Source organism: Cyanistes caeruleus, chromosome 2 (genome assembly GCF_971803275.1).
Source record: "Cyanistes caeruleus chromosome 2, bCyaCae1.hap1.1, whole genome shotgun sequence".
NCBI classification, from domain to species: domain Eukaryota; kingdom Metazoa; phylum Chordata; class Aves; order Passeriformes; family Paridae; genus Cyanistes; species Cyanistes caeruleus.
This window is the reverse complement of record NC_141702.1, coordinates 11,111,001-11,132,686: the sequence shown is the minus strand read 5'-3', so window position 1 is coordinate 11,132,686 and position 21,686 is coordinate 11,111,001.

The window sequence follows — 21,686 nt, the reverse complement described above, 5'->3', positions numbered from 1 at the left end:
GTGTGGTTTTTATTAGAGCTCCTCTGAAACACAGCGGGCTTGCTTAGCAAGGGTTCATGCAAACATTTTCTTTGGTTTCAAGCTGCAAAGGTTCACACGCTCCAAGTTTCACTTTAAGCTTTGGGTTGGAGTCTTGGAAATGCCCTACTTTCACTTAATTTTTGTATCCAAACCATAGTAAAATAAATCTGGCATGAATGTGAACCAATTCAAGCTGGCAAAAGTCCAGCCAAAGCTGAGAATGCAGTTTAGATGTTTGGTGTTCTAAATGGTTTTTTGTTGTTCTTGACTGCACCACTGACTTCATGTTGATATTCACCTTCCTTCTATTTCTCCCCAGATTGCAGAGCACCTTTATGAAATTGCATAATAGTATGAAATGAATGTCGAAGTTATGAGGAAGGTAGAAGGATACTACTACATTTGAAGGTCTGCACTAGCAACAGGTTTCAAAAGAAATAATTTAAGAGTTTCTTCAATGGTTTAACTCCACTTTAACTACTGTCATAAATTATATAATGTTGTTATTATTATACTGCATTATCTGAGCTGTCCCTTTGCCTACCACACCCTTGCTATGTTAGAGTCCTCCACAAGATCATGAATTGATCTTACTGACAACCCCTGAATTTCCAGATAAAATACCTTTTTCTGCCTCTGTGTCAGATACCTCATATATAAAGACCATTCTAAGCTTACTGAGCTGCTTAGTGCCATTTAATCCCTTCTTTTTTAACTCTATTACATGGATTTTTAATCTTGTTTCTTCATCAGTCTCTAGAAGTTCACATTGTCTTATTTTTGTGTCTGTTCCATAATATAAGTAATTATTAAGGTTCTTCTTTTCCCATATTTTTTTCTTTGAATTAAATATTTCACCTCCCTGCTCCTACTGTTTTCCTAGTTTCTCAAATATGCTTTTCAACCTGATCTTGCTGAATGTAAGCATCCTGCTGTGCTTTCACCTCTCCACCTCTCCAGGAAAGCCAGAGAAAATTAAACTGGCTTGGGAATGGTTCTGATTTGATTGGAAAGATTTTTTAAACAGTTATAGACACAGTGAAGACATTCACTGACATTTGCTGGAAGAAGGACAGTACCAATAAGACTTGAAGAATAAAAGAAATGTAACAAGTACTTTCCAACAAAGATGAGCTAGGCTGGACAGCAATATAAGCTGAATGAACTTTATAGCAGGAGACACTTATTTTAGACATCAGGCTGCTGTTAACACTCAGTTTAAAACTAATTGATCATACCTTCACTGTGACCCCTAATTTTGAGCACAAACAGCTATTTCAGAAAAATCCTGACGTTTTAGAATTTCTTGTTAAATTTATTTCAATCTTGAGGCAGAAGTCAGTGCCTATTAAATCTGCAGCTAATTTATTAAAAGAGCAGAAATGAGAGGCACAGAAAGAAGTTTAGGTAGTAAAGTGCTTTAGAGACATTGATTAGGATGAAATCCAGTGTACCAACTTAGATGCCAAGTTTTCCTTTCTCACTGTCATGACAGAGAAGAGGGTAATGATAGCAGCTATCTTCCTGTCTCCATTTTCAGCCTTCCTCTCCTGATTGTTCTGGAAGTGCTCAAACCTCCACTGGCCAGCCCTTTACCAATACAATGTTTTCAATTGCCCTGTGAGCTCTGAGGTGGTACAGTATTTGTAGACACCTTCTTTTTCTGAAACATAGAGTTTTCTCTGTTGTCACTAAAGGAATAAGAGCAGCACAGAGTCCCATGCCATCTCTGACTGAAAAATATAGCCAGGAGCTTGATATTTGTCCCAGGTGTGGTCTGATGCCACCCAAATGGGTTTGGCCATCCAGCTGCCATTACAGAAGGGCTTCTCTTAGGCCTAAGGTCATAACAGCTGGATCCATAGTAACATCTTTACTCTGTCTGAGGATATATATATATACAAATGTCTTCAGGGTCAATGTCAAGAGGATGGGGCCTGACCCTCTTCAGTAGTGCCAGGGAAAACAAAAAGGGAAATGGGCAGAACTGAAAGAACACAACAAGTTCTCTCTGAATATCAGGAATTATTCTTTTTATTTTTTTTTTACTTTGGGGGTGACAAAGCACTGGAACAGGCTCTGGCCCAGAGAGATTGTGGAGTGTCCTTCTCTGGAGATATTCAGAACCCACCTGGACACAACTCTGTACAACCTGCTCTAGGCAAACCTGCTTGAACAGAGGGGTTGGAATAGATGATCTCCAGAGCTCCTTTGCAACCCCATCCATTCTGTGATACTGTGATATAAAACAGCAGCAGACACTTGAACTTAAGCCACTACCAACCTGCAGTTATGGATAGGCTGTTTTTTCTTGTCTTTTGAAAGTAGTTGTTACTTTGAATGGGCAAGAACAATTAAGTGGAGTTGCTTGTCACACTTGGTATAACAAGAATATTAGTAGATAAGATTTGTAGTCTGAAATACTGTTAGTTTGAAGTCTGAAGTATTCTTAATGGGGACAATGATATTATGAGAAGGACTCACTTAATGAACTCACAGAACAGTGGCACAAACAACTAACATTTATGCAGTGCATGTAAAATAAATATTTCAAAGCTAATTATGTGTTTGTAGCCATGTTTTATTCCAGGTAAATGTAATAATTCAAGTGTTTAAAATAAGGCCTGATTGAATAAAAGGACTTAGATACACACTCAAAATACAGTACATAAGATTGCAGTGACTAAGAAGCACTAGAGAGAGGGATTTGTGTAAAATACTACCTCTTCCCTTAACAGCTTTGGTCATAGCACTTCTGTAAAAGTCTGTCTAGGACTGCCTTGCTCTTTGAATATGGTTAAGTACAGCTGATAGAAACCAACAGTGTCCTCTTAGCAAAAAACTCACTTTGGAGGAGAGAGACCTGGTGTGAAAGTTTGCCATGTTTTCTTCTTACATGGGAATAAATTAAAAGCAGGGTGAAGATATAGGACCAATGTGTTCATTTGTTATGGTTGAAAATACCAAGCTCTGCAGAAATGAGAGATGTTGCAGGAATGATCCTGACTGAGACTTTTTTCTGTAGTAGAAGAGCCATGGACTCCAATTCCAAAGATTATGGGCAGAGTTGAAAATATTTATAATAGAATATACTAAGCCAATAACCCACTCTTCTGAGAAACAACAACCTATCACTATGTTACAAAGTCAGGTTTTCCTTGTATGTGTTTTCTATTTGCCCTAAGAATCCTGTGAGTTATTTAATATGTGCTGGTACAACTTCTGAAAAGAAAGGCAAAGGGCACCTCATAATCTGCTTGGTATATATACAGCTTGGTTGTTAAGGCAATCATTTTATTTAGATTTAGATAGATGTTTGAGCACAAGAGATCCAAGAACATTATATCTTGTTTTCCTGGTTCCTTTGTGCCACAGATAACCCTGGTATCCCACGTAGGATACCAAACCTGGATCCAGCATCTTGGCTTTTGTGTTGCTGTGCTGTGCCTTGCATATGGTGTTGTAATTTTGTTATTTTGTCTGTTAAGGGTTCTTGCCCTAATCTTTGAATTCCAAATAGCTTCAAGTAGAAGTGCCTAGTTACTCATCTCAGTCAGGACAGTAAGTCTGAGTGTGCCAGTAGGAGAAATGCATGTTCCCAAGTAACTGACAGCAAAAAGAAAGATCTCTATCAGCCTACACTAGTACATGGAATTTTTTGTACCAATCACACTCTTATTCAGGTTTCTAAATCTCATCTAAACTGCCCTCTAAATTCCTATATTCCCTTGCTCACCAAGTCCAAGTTACAAGTCCCACAGTATCAGAGCTTTTCATAATCTCAAATGTTTCACATTGCTGGGAAAATGAGAACCAGTATATTCTCAATTTAAGAGATGGGAGATTAAGACAGAGGCCTTGACTAGCTTCAAGAAAATTATGCAAAGTGCCTGTGGAAGGGCAGGCAATTAACCTTCTCATAGCCATCCTTCAAAAAACCCTTGCTTACTCCTAAAGTGAGCATGAGTTTTGGGGGTGCAAAAAATATGTCTTATACAATAGAAGAGCATGAGAAAGGACAATGGGTGAAAGGGCATTATTTGATTAAATGAATGAGCAGGATAACTGATATAGGATACCTGCACAGGAGCTTTAGGCTGGCTTGTGTTCTGTGTCCTTTGCCTTCAGGAGGCTCCAGTTTAACATGCAAATTGGCTCCAGGGTTGAACAAAACAAACATTAGTGCCAGTTTTTGTTCAAGGTAATATATTCCATCTGCTTCATAAGAAACTAAACAATTTTCTGGACCACTCCAGGTACACAATCATATAGTATATAGTAATAAATCACCCCTAAATAAAACAATAAATGTAGCTGAGAGCTCAAACTTTTACAGAAAGCCTCCATATTGTTACAGTACAAATGAGTGTTGCTGTCATACTTTAGCAATCTGGTTGAGAAGCACCAATACCTGGATTTGTCCCAGCCACATGAGGGATGTGTGTGGTCACTCTGGCTCCATAGATTGTCAGTAAAATAAACTCTTAATCCCCAGGTTCAAAGGGTAGCATGAATGAACTGCTTCCATGAGACACCCATCAAGGTCCATTGATTAGATGTAGCATTTAAGATGGCAATGATTTAAACTTGGGTGCACTGGGAAGCTGCCTGAATCTGGATTGAATCTGTTGCCTCTAATAGCAGTGCTGCAGAGCTGCATGCCAGCAGTCTCCTTGGTCATTCCCTTGCAACTCCCGGCACCTCTGGCACTCTCCCATTTACTAACAGATGAAGTGGAGCGAGGGCAAAATAACAAGCAACAAGAAGAAAAACCTTCAATTTCCCAATGGGTATATTCATATATCAGTTGAACCTGCAATTCTGAAATTAATATGGGCTTGGAGATCTTTGTACACAATGTAATGTTGGAACTGGCTCCATTTTTGACCAACCATCTCCTCATCAAAAACTTGATTCAGAAACTACAACCATCCACTTAGCTTGATTCTTTTTTTTTTTTTCCCCGAATTTGAACAGGCTTAAGAGAATAAGGCAAAAAACAGAACCCAAATTTTGAAGTCATTTCCTTCTAAGTGTGTCTTCCCATGTCTATGTGCAGATCAGTTATGAGAACAGATAATTCCTTTCACTTCTGAGCTAACTAGTATAACCACCTACAGATGCTGCCCCAAGATATCTGCTTTAATGACTTCTCTCAAAAGTTGAAAGAATAAAGTCCCAGCTGTATATAAGGGTCGTGGTGGGGGGAGACACCAGCAGGTCTGTTCTCCATCAGAGAGACTTTCTAAAATGAAGACTCAAATGCTAGATGTGGACCTGATTTATTCATCCTTTACTCCTTCTTTCCCACAAATGGTGAAGTGGTCAGCTTGGCTGGTGCATGCACAGTCAGAATTCCAGTCTTCCTGTCTGCACATCACCATCTTTGAAGATGATATGAAAAGCTTGTGCTGGTTAGACTAATACAGTAATGTGAGTCATTAATCTCATCTCCCCTGTCTCAGATAGGTGAGAACATCCTCCATTTGTACTGAAGTGCTATTTAATTGTTGTAGACAAAAGGGGACCCTTCTTATTCTACATTCTTCTATGATTCTGCTAAAAAAATATTAATGTGCCTGTGGAAAAATAAAATTAGTTTACTTTTTTTTTTCTGGATATGTCAAAACTATATAAAATATATAAATATATAAAATAGCAAATACTGTGCTATTGACTTTTCTAATAAGGGAAAGTATTAGTGTAATCCTTGCATATACCAAATGCTCCTCCAAAACCATTTCTGGACCATTTTTAATTTCTACATTTGTGTAAAAGGTTTAGTCGCAACAAGCGACTGCTTTCTAAAAATAAAAAAACTATTTTGCCAGAAAATTCCAAAGGTAACACCTCTAAAATAGTTTTAGCAGGGCAGAAGCCAAATTTATTTTACTAATTCTTGATAATGTACTCTTCCTGCTCCAGTAGCCTGAATATTTTAGTGGGCAAGGTCAATAAGCAGAAATTGGCATTGACAGAAATGTGAGAGTGTTTATAGAATAATAAGGTTGGAAAAAAGCCTTTAAGATTATCAAGTCCAATGATGACCCCAGCACTGCCAGGTTCACCACTATACCATGTCTCCAAGTGCCCTAGGCATGATGATGTAACCACTTTCCTGGCAGTCTCTTCCAACACTTAACAAACCTTTCACTGAAGAATTTTTTCCTAAATCTGACATAAATCTCCCATGGTGAGACCTGAGGCCACTTTCTACTGTCCAGTTGCTTGTTACCTGGGAGAGGAGGTCTATCTTCACCTGGCAACAACCAGCTTTCAGGGAGTTGTGGAAAGCAATAAGGTAAACCCTGAGGCTTCTCTTCTCCAGGCTAAATACTCAGCTCCCTCAGCCACTCCTCATGGGACATGGTGCTCCAGACCCCTCACCAGCCTTGCTACCCTTCTCTGGACATGCTTCAAGACCTCAATCAGTGTTTTTCTTCATGTGAGGGGCCCAGAACTCTACTCAAGGTGTGGTCTTACCAGTGCTAAGTACAGAGAGAGAATCACTGCCCTGGGCCTGCTGCCACTCTATTGCTGATACAGGCCAGGATGCCACTGGCCTTCTTGGCCACCTGGGCACACTGTGGCTCATGCTCAGCTGCTCTCAGCCAGCACCCCCAGCTCCTTTTGCTCTTGGCCACTTTGCAGCCACTCTTCCCCAACCTGTAGCACTGCAGGGGTTGTTGTGACCCAAGGGCAGGACCCAGCACTTGGCCTTGTTGACCCTCACACCACTGGCCTCAGCATCAGTCCAGCCTGTCCAGATCCCTCTGCAGAGCCTTCCTGCCCTCCAGCAGGTCAGCAATCACAGTCAGTTTGGTGTCATCTGAAAACTGACTGTAGGTGATTCCCCTCATCCAGATCACCGATAAATTGAACAGGACTGGCCCCAGCTCTGAGCACTGGGAATTCACTACTAATGTCCAGCTACCAACTGGATCTAACCCTTTCACCACCACTCTCTGGATTGGGGTGTTCTGACTATATTTTACCCAGTGCACCAGAAGCCATTTTTTCCAGAAATGTGCTGTAGCTCTTCATCTCTTGCCATGAAACCAATCACCTGAAACATAGTCTTCACAAGAAAAGCTGATATTAAGGTATTACTGGAGTTAATAACTGCCATTCAGAATCTTTCCCATGTAAAAGGAAAATCTCATCAGTATTTACACTACATACTGCAGTGAAAAATATCCAGTTTTAAAGAAGTATACCTTTTTACACATCACAATTTGTGTTTTAAATACCTGTCTGCCTAACTTCTTCATGAGACAGCAGGAACATTCTATGATAATATACAGGCGGGTAGCAGCACATTTTTCTGTCTAAATCCATCCTTGTAAGTGGGTGTAAAATGATACCATTATGATCTGGTTAAATTTAATTCTGCAATTTGCCAGTCACCACATTTTGTATTTGCTTCTGTACCTTGTCTACAGGGTATACACATTAAAGCCCCATTAATGCTGTAGGCACAGCATTCGAAGAGAAGCATGTTATTTAATCTGGTGAGGAATATTTGATCCCTACTTTTAGTTCTGGTAGTGGTAGTCCCAAATTTGAATGGTCTGAGAGGTTTTGAAGAGTTACATTTTTGTGGGGAAAAATTTTCAAATAACATATGCCCAGGTCTTGTGTTTAAGTGTGTATTAGGTATTTTTAAGCCCTGTGGCTGGATGGAATCAATGGACACAAATATTTTAAACCACTGCAGCATTTTTCAAAGATTCCAGTGTGTCCCTGAATTTCACTGCAAGATCAGGAATGAGGTGTGTATTTGGACTAGATCTCCAGCCACTCTGTGTGTATCTTCCACACTCATAGACTGATATTTTTTCCTCTTAATGCAATATTAAACTCTTTCTCCATGTCAACAAACCTCTTACCATTCCTGGCTCCATTTATGGGATCCAGACAGCTTCTGTGAGTAGAACTGGTGTTACTTGCTTAGACAAAAAAGGCCTTAAGTGCTTTTTCCTCAGCCTTTGTCACTATGTTCCCTCTGCATCCAAAAAAAGATGGAGATTCTCCTTAGCCCTCCTTTTGTTGTTAATGTGTTTATAGGAGCTTGTTATTGAAAAAAATCCCAAAAACACAGAAGAAAAATAAACAACACCCCCCCATCCCACCTAACACACAGAACTTGAAAGAATAAAAGACTTTTCAGATGTTTAAACCCTCTTGCTACTGGTGAATGTTGCTCACTGAAGCAACCCAGCTGAGGCCATAGATCTATGGAGCTATGGAACTACGGATTCGTATTCCCACTGGAGAGTAATCTTGACCTACATGTAGCACTCTGTTTACTTTTTTTTAATGACTGCTCTGTGCTCACCATGGGGAAACAGCTTATCATAAAAATGGCAGAAATTTTTCATATATGATGGTGTTTTGGTTTCTCATCACTGTCAGCTCAAAAAAACAACAAAACAAAGAAACAAAAAAGAAAAACACCCCCCCCCAAATCCCCAAACAAAAACATAGCACCATTTTACTCTATTCATTTACTGAGGAATAAAACTTCAATTCATGTAAAGTAGTAAAATCAGTGGAGTTTTGCTGACCTACCCAAGCTGAGAATTTTTTCCAATGTATTTATATGTAAAATCACACAAACGTTATGAGGCTGGGGTTATATATGAAAATCAATATTAAATTCATCATCTTTAGCTGCTACAGACCACAGTGAACACTTGCTCTCTAATGGTTAAATGCCCTTTGGATCTCAAGCTCTTTGATTTATTGGAAGAAACCTGCTGGGCAGAACATACTGTGGAGCTGATTAATGTCAGCTTCTGTCATCAGTTTCCACTTAGATTCTTGGCCAGCTCTGACATCTCCTCCCTCAAGGATCCAGAAGAATTTGAGGACTGATCCAAGAGCTTTACTGGCATGGGATTTGCAGAATGTGGTGCTTGCAAAATAAGGAAGATGAATGGAAGTAAAATTCCATGTTCTCTACTGGACTTGTTTCTTTAACTCATTTCTCTGGAGAAAGAGACCAATGCCAGGACCACACCAGCAAGGGAAACAAATCAATAGCATGTTCACTGGTTTTGTTACAGATGTCTTGCATTTCCTTTGCTGCTTTATATGCTCCCTTGTAGCCTGTCAAACTGGAAAATGACTGCAGTGAGAATGTAGAGCTACCATAGCTGTCTAGATTTACACTCACCATTGTACAGGAAAACTTATGGAATACAAACCAGTTGGTAGTGCTCACCATTTTAGAGAGGATAAGCCCTTATCTGAACAGGGACAATAAAAAGTGGCAACCACTGTGATTTGCAGGTTGATCACTCATGAGTAACGTGAGCTTTCAGAGCAGTAGAACACAAACACCCCTGTCCTTTGCATGAGCCTCCCTTGGGAATGATGACCACTTATGGCAGATTGTGTTCATTTTGACACATTTCCCTGGCAGTTTCTCATTTGGAGAAAATAACTCTAACGTTTCTTCTCAGCACAGAATTCTCCTGGTGCTCATCACACATATGGATATTTCTGCTACAGGAATCACACATTGCTGTAAAAATCCTATGGCACTGTACTCATTGCTGAACACATTGTCACTGGCAAAAAGAAAGTCTGAGTGAACAGTCAAATGATGAAATATTAAGAACAAAGTATTATGAGATTGTAGGAAACTTAGGAAAATGAGCTGTCCTAGAAGTCACCTTTTAACTTCCAAGAACCCAAAGTACAATCCTAATAATCTCAAAATAGGATTTTCTGTCCTGCATCTCACTAATGACAGCCTTATTTGTCAGAAATTATGTCATCTGGATTAAGACTGTGACACTGCTCCTTTTTAATATTGTATTTGTAGCAATCTGCGCTGATAAAACCAGTCTCACGTGTTCAGTCCTTCCTTCTCCACCCTTCATGGTGAATTTTCTTTATAAGAAAGAAAATTCTGAGAAATTTCTAAGCTTTCTAAGATAAGCTGTAGAATAACAATCACATGGTGCTGGAACCCTTTATTTACTTCCGTTCTTTCATTTAAACCCCATTCCCAATCCCTTCTTTCACATTCCTTTACCACCACTTTTGTTCTTGGGTGTGAAGGGGAAGTTACAAAAGGAAGGAAGTGAGGCCTTTTTTTTCTTAGGAATAAGCCAAAGAGGTTTATAGGCTTATATAATGCTACACAATTAAGCTGATCATTTTTAAGTGTAGCTGTGGGATTTTGATGATGGTCCGTTATTGTTTTTTTAATACAAAATTTTTCAGCAAGGAGGAAACTGTATGTTTATAAATAAAAAATAAACCTGAACACCACACAAAAAAAAAGACTTTTCTAATGGCAAATTAAGTCCATACCTAGATTGTCACTGACTTCAATGGAATTTGAATCAGTCCCAAAGTTATCTCAAATCTCCAAAGTAACCCAACTTTTAAAAAACAGTGTTTATTACTCAGTTTTCTGGGATAGTGATTTAAGTCTATAAAATCCAGCCTTTTTTAAGGGTCTTCAGTGTCAGGGAAAACCTGTTGGGAAAAGCTCATTGAACACTGGATGTTTAGAATTAAATAATTTAGATTCATGAACTAGAATTTTTGATGAAATATTGCTGAACTGACCAATACTACTATGAATAAAATTAGCAGATGTCACACAGATTGGCAGAGTAATGATTAATGGCAGAATGTTCAAGACCAATTAAACAACATATATAAACAAAATATTCGGTATGTTCAAACATGAAGCTGTGCATTGGAAAACAAGGAATGGCAGATATCCTGGAAAGAAATCAGTCCAGTAACATTGTCCTGATAGAAAACCAAAAGAGTATAAACTTCCACATGGCTAATGTGGCTGTTACATCTCCACAGCATAAAGTGCTTCTATTTTTCTATGTAGGTGACGTGACTCAGTGCAGAGATTAAAGGAATTGGGTTTTGCTGGCTATCAGTAAGATGAGAAGTTAACTTGATTACAGGGCAAGATTGGGAAAGAAATGTCAAATGATAATTACCAGGAAAAGCTAGCTTATTAACTTCAAGAATGGGCTTGTCAATGGAGCCAGGTCAGTCTAATTCAGAAACAGGAGGGACACATGTTTACAATGAAGTAATAAAAGAATGAAAAGAAACACCAAGGAAGGTGACAGATTTTTCCATCTTTTGATTGCCTCAGAGCACAAAACTGTAATGGACACTTTAGCTGAAGTCTTGTCCTTTAGCTCAGTATCAGCAGAAAAGCAAATAGCTTCCTACATGCAGGAAGTGAAGATGGATAGGTCCATTTTGCCTTATTTATGAAAACTGTGAAGTATGAACTGACAGCCATAACTAAAAAAAGCTAGATAGAGCTTTGCCATTAAAACAGACCAAAAGACAGTAGAGAAAAGCTTCTGTTGAACTGTGAGAAGATATGACCCTCTTGGTTCATGTACCACATTAGTGAAAAGGGCCAAGTGCTCTTTCTTGTTTCCACTGACTCTGACACTGCATCTACAATTGACTTTGTTGTGTGTAGTAATAACCCCTTAATCATTACCAGCAAAAACTCCAAATCTGATTTTCTCCACACAGTTTTCCTTCAGTCAATTATTAACAGCTGGATCCTGGGCTTTTAATTATGCTGAAGCTAATGACTGCCTAACAAAGCTCTAATATCCAGCACTTCTCAACTGATGAGACAGAGACAAAGTGGCTGTTCTCTTTACGAGGTGTTATTTGCTTGACATGTTTGCATGACTGGGTCTGATGTTCACAGCTGATCTTCCAGGGTGTTGCATAATTGAGGTTTTAAATTATTTTAAATTATTAGAATACCCCTGAGAGACCTCAAGCCATTCATCTAGCCAAAAGCAGAATTCTCCAGAAGAGTCCTGTCAAAATGGCATCTTCATCATGCACAGAAATTGCGCTACACCTATACATTTTAAACTCCTAATTGTAATAATGACTCTGGCACCAAACCCTTTTGGAGGATTGATGGCTAGCTGAGGCTAATGGCTCTCAGCTGAATTTCAAGCCACAACTTCTCCCAAACAGTCATTAATCTTCAGGAAATGTCCTGTGCTTCCATCAGGAGTGTTTAAATATCTCTGCATTTTTAACTAGATTATCTACAACAGGTTTCTGAAATCAGCTGCACAAAAATGTGAATTTTTCTGAACAAGATTAAATATCATTAATTTATTTTCATGTGTCTATTTTCCTGGAGTCATGCCCCAATGGTTCTCACCTCACCGATGTTCTCAGTGATCTGGCTGAATACTGGCCTCTTATTAAACTCCAAATACCAAACTTGAGAAATACATGAAGCAGGATTTTCTGTTTTACTCAGAACTTAACTCTCATGGAGGTTGCTGATCTGTCTAAATTATCTATTATTTTAGGTCCCCAGCTAACCCATTGATCCTAATCTTCTGGAGATCTATATTGTGTTAATTTGCTCACAAGTTTTCCTCTGAAGTGAATCAATCATCCAAAGCATATCTCACACAGTTTTTGGGATGGTTAGCTTTGGAAGCCACTTGCAAAAGGTTGTGATGAGGGAGCCCCATTAGGTTTGGCTCTGCTCATCTCACATAGCCCTATAACACATTGTACCAGGTTTTACATCCTCAAACATGCCCTCACCCCATAGTTCAGTTCACACAGTTCACTCTTTCCGTTTCATGCTAAGAAAACACAATTCTGTCAGGCTGTAACACAGTCCTCACTATTCCTGACACTGTGAACTGAACTAAGAACCATACACAAAAAAAAGATTGTTATGATTTGAGGCCACTGGGGGATTTAGTGGGGCCCAGCAGAGGTCCAGCACCAATCACACTACACAGCACTGGTGCAGACAATCTGAGCTGACTCAGAGCAGCATAGACACAAACCACCCTTCACCACTTGGACTGGGGGCCAGAAATCAGTCCTGGTACTGAATGCACTTAGCAGTGCAGCCAATAATAACATTTTCTGTGAATAAAGTGAGACCATTGCTGAACTGTTTGCAGAAATTGTCCTATCACCATTTTCACCATAAATCATTGACTGTCACACCAAACCTTCAGCAGTCAGAGAGTTATGCAGGGCTCTCGCTGGAGTGATCCTTTCAAAGACAGCTCAGAAAAGCCACCAAGATTTTTCCTTCATTCCTCCTTCAAAAGACAAGGTTTTGCTTTATTTGTCATGGTCTTCAGGAGCACTTAGGTAAAGGATTTAAGGGGTCTTAAAGGCCACAAAGCAGTAAATTTTCAAACTGAAATGCTCCTGACAAGCAAGTTTGAACATGTAAAAGAATCAGACACAGCAATAACCTAAGAAAGGCTTTTGAATAAAAATAAACTTGAACAAATGCAAATGTTAGACATTTGCTAAGAGTTTCCAAAATAACATTTGTTTACACAGCTTTTCAAGAGATTTTTCAAAGAGATTTGATAACAGCAGAAAATTGACTAACCTTTCCAAATACTTGCATGGGCTCAGTTGGCTTTTGTTACAAGATTCTTTGCTATGAAAATGTGTAAAGGATTTACTTAAATAAGAACAGGTATGAATCTTATGTATACAAAAATGTGGCAGAAATAAGCATCATGTTTGAGTTTATCAATGTGCTTTTGAGGCCAGGTACCTTCCTACTGCCTGCCATTTTCCACCAGGGACATGACATGTGCAAAGAGCAATAAACCATAGACTCCCATCATTTGTGCTATCTAGAATTTCCCTTAGTAGTTTAAGTAGGAAAGCATGTGGGAGACCTGAGAAATTTTCTGAAACCAGATCCCAGGAAACCTGATTGTGTACTTTCCTATCCATACATTAGCTCACCCTTCAAAAAGTTTAGAGCCAAGAGCAATCTCAAAGACCAATTTTTGCTCAACAACAAGTGAGTGCTGCTAGAACTTGATAGGATCACATGAGGGTATTTTGTAGCAAAAAATAAAACAATAAATACCATATTTTGACTGTGAGATAAATGTAAACTGTCATCTCCTAAAGATTTTTTTTCACAGAACAGTTACATAGGAAGGAGAAGGAACGTGAGCACTGTTCTGGGTAGCCCAGCAGAGAGGACTCTTTATTGGTACATGTGGCAGTCTGCTTTGAGGTCCTGCTCTCAAATCCCTTGTGAGTGGAGCCATATCAAGCTCAGGCTATTCAGGTGAGTGCTGCAATCACAGGACAGATGATTCTCATAGCTGAGGATGTTTTCAGCAGAATTTTTAACCCCCTCTCACTGTCCCCTTGGAAGGATTCTGTTTTGACAAACTAGCGCTTTCCAACACAAAACATTTTACTGAACAATTCCCACTTAGCTTTACTAAATGAATAATTTGCCCCTGTAAAACACTGTAGTACGGGAAAACTAATATTCCCATTGGTGGCAAGGCTTTAAAATAGAAATGGGTAGGTTGTTACACAGTTGTTAATGTGTGACTCCTTACAAAGTTAACATGAAGGACAGAATATGATGGGATATGCCTTTAACTCTCAAACATCCAAATTACATTGTTATGGCTAAGGAAAACTACTTGCAGGTATCTTCTTTTTATAAAATTTCTTAATACTTTGTCCAAAATTAAAGGTGTGTTATGGTCATTTAACCATTTGATTCTTAGCTCAAAACACATTGAAAGAAAGATAAATTTGTTAAACTACAGAATGGTCAATTTTAAAAGGATTACCTGTATCAGAAAGAGTAATCCATGGTTTACAACAGCAATATTATTTTTTAAAGCTGGTGGATGGAACAGCTGCTTTGTAAAGTTATTAATTTCCTGAAAAGAATACTGAATGCTTAGTGATCAGAATGCAAGGCAGGATGTAATTACACAATCCTGTATGTGCATCTTTTATACATTAATTCTGCACAGAACTCCCCAGCCTTTCAAAATAATTAGTATTGCTTTCTGTTTTGTGAACCCAAAATAACACCCAGAGACACAAAAATGAACTCTGTATCTGTTAGAAAGGGGCCCAAAAAAGCTGATTTTAAGGACAGGCTGATTCTTAGAGTGATCACAAGTACAGGAGGCAGCCACCACACATGAGGACACAATTATTCTCCCATGGGAAAAAATGTAGGCTTTTGAATGGGAGACACCTGGATGTCTCAGGAAATAAAGTTGTTCCCAAATCTGTCTGAATGGCAGACTCAGGTCTTGTTCTTCCCTCAGACCATGGACTGGCTACACTCTCATCCTCATTTACTGCCTGTACTTAGCAATGCTGGTATGTTTTTGGTTTTGGAGCTCATATGCATGCAGGGCTGACTCTATACCCAGATTTCCCTACAGGCATTTAACTTTTTTTCTGCCCAAAATATTCATCTGAGAGGTATTTCAAGTTTCTGAGATTTGCTTGAGTTCTCCTGCTACTCAAATCTCCTGTGCTGGTAGAATTCAATCCCAGATCACACGTAAGACATTCAGATGTGTGTGTTTCTTGGGGGGGTGTGTGTAGTAAACCAAATTACATCAGATTTTCAGTGTATCCATGCATGGTCTGGGAACCACATGAGCATTCTTTCTGGGCAGAAAGTGCTGGAGATTAATTTGGTAACTCTGCCTACCTGAACTGTAATCCAGAGCTAAGGAGGGAAACAAGTCTCCAGTCTGTTTGGAAGCGAGGAAAAAATCTGTCCCATAATTTCAGTTGAGATCTCCATTCAACCTGGTGATAAACAGTTTTAGTGAAGTTAACTCACTTTGCTTTACCTTCTGACCTCTTAATGATCATGGCTCTCCTTTCCACAAGAGTGCATTTGGAGGAAAGTGGAGACAGACAGTAGGAGACAAGAATGAAAACTGGCCTTGAATGGATGGATCCATACATTTCAATCAAAAGAAATAAAGACCCCAAAACTCATTCTTTGCAATGTTGCTTAAAAACAGAACAGGTGTATTCTTTCCTATAGAAAAAGAGTAATGAGAGCAATTGAGACCCTTTTGGGGCAAATATGACAGATGGAGAAGAAGAGACTATTTGCAAGGGGCTGTAGGGATAGGACAAGGAGGAATGGCATTAAACTGAAAGAGGGCAGGTTGATATTAGATGGTAGAAGGAAATTGTTGATTGTGAGGGTGATGAGGCACTGGAACACGTTGCCCAAAGAAGTCATGGATCCACAATGCTGAAAGTGTTCCAGGTCAGGTTGGACTGAGCTCTGAGCAACCTGGTCAGAGCTCAGTCCTGGAAAGATGTCCCTGCCTGTGGAAAGAGGGTTGGAACTAGATAGTCTTTAAGGTTCATTCCTACTCAGACCATTCTATGATATGATCCTACAGCTTGGAGGTAGACGCAGAAATCATTGTGTTCATATACAAGAGCCTCAAGGTCTTTGTTCACAACAAAACTTCACACTCTGGAGGAGTTTAAATATTTTTTAATGCATGAAGAGATTTACAGATTGTTCCATGTATGTTTTTCTGATTGCAGTGTCATCTTAGGCTAAGGAGCCTATGTAGGCTAACTTGTCAAAAAATCTTGATGGCTTGTATGGTATGAACTTCTGTTTAAATAGAAGTTCAAAAAAAAAAAAGTGTTAATTGAAGTTGTATTTCTGTTAAAAATGATGGTTTTGAATTAGGCAATCAGTTAGAGCATGCACTCACTCCCTAGCCCAATTTAGCCCATTCAACCACAAAGCCTGAGCAGATTGGCCAGATGCCCCAGCGTGTTCCAACTCCTGTGAGTTACTGGAGGCACTCGAAGGCACTGGACTTCAGCCAGATTAGTCCAACTGAGAGTTCCTCACAGTGTGGGAGCCCTCAGTGCACACAAAGGCAGCACAGATGTTTCCTCGGTTCCTGTGCTGCCACCCCATGCTCCCACCTCGCCCAGTCCTGGCACAGGGACAATGTCACAGGGAGGGAGAGGGAACTGCTCTGTGCTCATCTGACACACAGGCCTGCAAAACCCAAACTACAGGGAGGCAACCAGAGCAACTCACGAGTCCTCAAACAAAGGCAAAGAGCTCTGCATGAGAGCCCCATGGCAGCCCTCATTCACCAAAATCATGCTGAGCTGAAGCACAGGAAAACAGAACTCTTATATTTCAGTCCAGCCACCAAGGAAACTCAAATTTTGTGTTCTAGCACAGGGTTTTACCTTAGTCCCTACGACCCAACATTGCAGTAAATTACCTTCAGAGACAAGGCTGGCAGCAGAGGAAATGAGGTGGGCAAAATCAGCTCATAGTCTGAGACACCTCAGTGTAAACATCTCTGTGGGCATCCACTTGATATCATCAATGGAGGTACTTGAGATTCCAGGAAAGATTCAGTTCATTACACATAGGTGTCTGGTACCATCTTACATGCCCTAACATTTCCCACTGGCTTCCAGCTCCAGCTGCTGAATATGAAGGTCCCTTGTATGTCCCATATCATATCTGCCAGCTCTGTAAGAGGTTCTAGGATTTCCCCAAATGGCAGTTGTATTTGTGCAGCTGAACTGATCCATGGGGCTTTTTAACTAGAACTGGACCATAATGATATGTTTAAGAGTTTAAAATTGACCCTTGCCCGAGATGACCAAATGGATTTTCCTGTATTTCATGGGATGGTTCCAGAGGAAACATTGAACATTACTTTTTCCCAGTATTTTTGAATGCCCCTGGGTTTCCTAGAGAACATCTACACTGCCCATTCCTATATCTCAGCAGCTTCTGATGTCTAGAAGACAGTTTTAGTTGTGACACAGTCATTGCAAAGCACTGTATGTCAGAGCAAAAACCACTGTGCCTGTCTTCAGTAACACCACTCATTTTTCAGGATAAAATATTTCATTCTACAGGAATGTTGAAACACTGCAGAACCTCATGAAAAAGGCTCTGAAAAAGCTGACCATGTCTATAGTGGTTCAGGATGGAAAGAACTGCATTGCATGAGCAGAACACCTTTCTTGCAAGGAAGCAGGCTGGGATGTATTCATACCAACTGAATGAAACAAATTGAGGAATCTTCCCTTGGCACTTCTGTTTACAATTTCTCCTTGAAAAACAGAATGTGTGTGTTCCCCCAAAATTCATAAGCCCATTAAACGTTCATTAACATCATGTCCATAGTTATCAAGGGAAAAGCCTGGATCAGAGGGACATTTCTAAATCAAGAATGGAATTCACTGTAGCTGTGGCAGTAAAGCTTGTCTGCTAATCTAACTTGTCAGCCTCCTAGGGCTGCAATGCTCAAATCCACTTAGATGAAAAGATACATAAACAGTCTTTGTATGTAAAATGAGATTGGAAATGTGAAAAAATATTTAGCATAATTAGTAGAGTTAAAGGAGGAAAGATTTGAAAGGGAAAATTTTTGGTGGCAAAAATGATTGCTAAAATGATAATGAATATCTTCAAAGTATAGATTTTCCTGTCATTAATGCCTTTGAGGATGTTGCTGCTGACTTTTCAGAGGATTTTTTCTCTAATATATTAATTTGGGGTTTTTTTTGTTGTAAAAATGGGCATATCCAAGAATTCTTTTCAGGTCTAAGAATCAAAGTTGAAATTTAAGCAAAATCAGATTTGCTTATGCCAATTATACGCCTTTGTGTACCTCAGAGAGGAAGCTACTGGGGCTGCAGTAGGAGCCTTTGATCTCTTTAGAACCATTAACCTCTTCATAGAGCAGATGAGTTTCTCAGAGTTTGGAGCTGTGCTTCACTGTGGATGTGAGCCACCAGGCTGAAGGGAGGCATGGGCCACACCACACGTGGTTTTTCAGATGCATGGTCTCGAGCATGTGCACATTTTCATTCAGAGGGATCCACATTCCTATGTTCCCAGTACAATTAGACATCAGTTTTTTAAATCATACAGATTCGTACTTTCCAAAGACAGGACTATAATGAATTATATATAAGAAATTAAATAAATAAATTCTTGTCTCCCTTGTTCCAATAGGATATTTGCATTTTCTTAACTTATACTACCCATGATCACCTTTGATCTGGTCCTCTCATCAGCTCCTCCTCCCATCCTTCCCACATCCCACGATCCCATTCCATCCTCCTGGGGGTCCTGAGCCCCTCTCCCAGCAGAGCTGCAGAAGCACTGCCACCCTCCATCTGCCACCAGCTCCAGCATGGAGGGTGGGAGGGGACAGGCTGCCAGCTCCTGCCCTGTTGCTCCAGGGAGACCCTGCCACTACCAGTCCCACCCTATGGAGCCCCTGACCCTGCTTTGGCCGCACTCACAGGTGTATAACCGGAGCCACAAGCCAGACTAAATCACACAAACAGAGTTTTTTTTTTTAAAAAAATGGCATCTGTGATACCTGATGTTGTCCTGAGAGTTAGTAATTTCCTGTGCTCAGTATTAATGGGATTGGCTCCTTAATCCTTCAAAGCGTTAAACGTACCAAATATTTTGACTGTGGCAAGTATTACTATTAATAAATGGCAGGGAACAGTGGGTTTCCTGTGTACATGTGCCCCTCTGATGAGGTACACATAACATGTGGCTCCTAATACCAAAGATGGTGTAATCCTTCACTTGTCAGCACCACACTAAAGGTCAGTCTGGTTTTTCTCACTTTGCAAACTTCCATCTGTCAAGGGATGCTTAATTCACAGCGTATTCTCACATCTACCCCAAGGCTGTCTAAATTTAAAAACAGACATTTGTTTATCATGTTCTGCTTAAAAAAAGAAAAAAGGATAATTTTTCAAGCCATTGGTTTCTCACAAGAAAAGAATTAGAGAAATCTGTTGGCATAAAACCTAGAAGGGTGATATAGTCTTTTGTTTGATTATAAAAGCTGGTGCTTCAATAATCTGAATTTAGCATTATTTATTCAGAAGATATAGGACATCACTGATATTCTCCATGAGATGACATCTCACTTTCCAGCTCATTCTTTATTATCTAGCAGGGTTAACATGCATTAAGGCAGTTCAGCCAAAAAACAGGCAACAGAATTGGGCCATATAAGACATTGTATATGCATATACATAGGTAAAGACAAATGTATATTTTAACAAAACTGTCATTGGCAATGAAATAAAAAATGATACTTGTTTTATGCAGCTCTCAAGCATGAACATAGATTTTGATCACAAGAAGCTGACAGTGGCTGAGTGCTGACTTCTTGCTCCAACACCTTGCTGTACTTTGTGGTCTGTTACAAGGCATGTTTACTTACATTAACAATTTGAGTTTAAATACAAAGTTATCAGATATTTTTAAAATAAATCTTTTTGTAAAGACAATGATAATTGGATTACCTAGGTTAAAAGAGGCTGAGGCAGGGAAAAATATCTATACTACCACCACCACTTTTTAATGTGAGGGATCAGATCTGAGTGATGTAGAACATCCTGGAAATTCCCAGATATGTGGGCTGTACTGAAAGGACATGCTGATGGCTCTTACTCATCAAGCTAAAAGAACCTCTGTATCATTGTAATACCCTGAGCTACCTGTTAGTTACAATCATTTCTTCTTAAGTAAATTTTAAAAAATGAGGAGAAATCTGTAAGTTATTTTCTTCATGATTTAATTCTGTTTTCCTCAAGTTATATGAAGCCTGAAGACATATCCTAGTCTACACTCTAGTCCTGGGTGGTCACTGTGAGTAAAGTAAGTCCTTCAGCAAAGAAAATCATCAAAAAGCATAAAGTACAGGGTATTATAAAAAAAAAAATCTGCAGAAATCCCTCAAGATAGTTACTGGTATAAGATAACAAGGCTCCAGGAAAGCTAGGAAAATCTATGTCAAATATTCCTTGCTAAAATTAAGTATATGGTTTTTCATATATGGCCTCTCCTCTGTAGCTTCTGAGCTAAAATATTCATTACTTCTCAAGTGAGCTGGCCAGGGGGTGTCCCCTGGGCATTTTGACACCCGGATTGAAGCCAGGCTCTGACAGCTCAGTACAGCAGAAAATTGGCAGAACTTGTAGAAGTTGAAACACTACAGCAGCATTGCCTCCTGAGCTGCACTCAGAATGTTTGACTTTGGATCTGCAGAAGGCACTCTGAATGCTGCAGCCCAAACAGAAACTGGGTGACTGCAAACCCAAAAAGCAAAATAAACCCTCTTTAGCAAACGTACCAAAACAGCCAGCCATTCATAGGAAGTGTTGCCATCACAGAAATGGGGCAGGGTTTCTTCTGCAAAAGTTCATCTGAATCCTTGTTCTCTTTGCTAGTTATCATGTTCTAATCTCTAGCATGTCCTCACAAACACCCACAGTTACGTATGGAACAACACTCTCTACAGCAGCAGGCCCTCTTTTATACTGTGATCTGTCAAGAAAAATCTTGTGCTTCTACTTTTTATAGTCACTATGACTTGACCCAGCTGAGAAGAAAGGAAAACACAGTGACACTGCCAAGAAATATCCTGAGTTGCAGTCATCATCAGAGACTTCCATTAATCATAGGCAGAACTGCGGCAAAATAAGGAAAATCTTCTTTAGGTTCTTTTTGTTTAAGTCTCCTAGGAGATTTACAGCTCTGATGTATATCATGAACCTAGAGGGTATATTTTTAAGGGCTCACTCACCCCATCTGAAATTGAGCAAACATTTAAAAATAAATAAAATAAAGCTGGATTATGTTAAACATAAATGCTACAATAGAGTAAGCTGTATGCTAAAGAGTTTTCTTTATAAAATAAAAGCCAGCCTCCCTCTCTCCTTTCATTGTTTGCTATATCCTCTAAAGTTTGAAACAAAATACTCTCTCTGCTGACTTCATCCTTCTCACT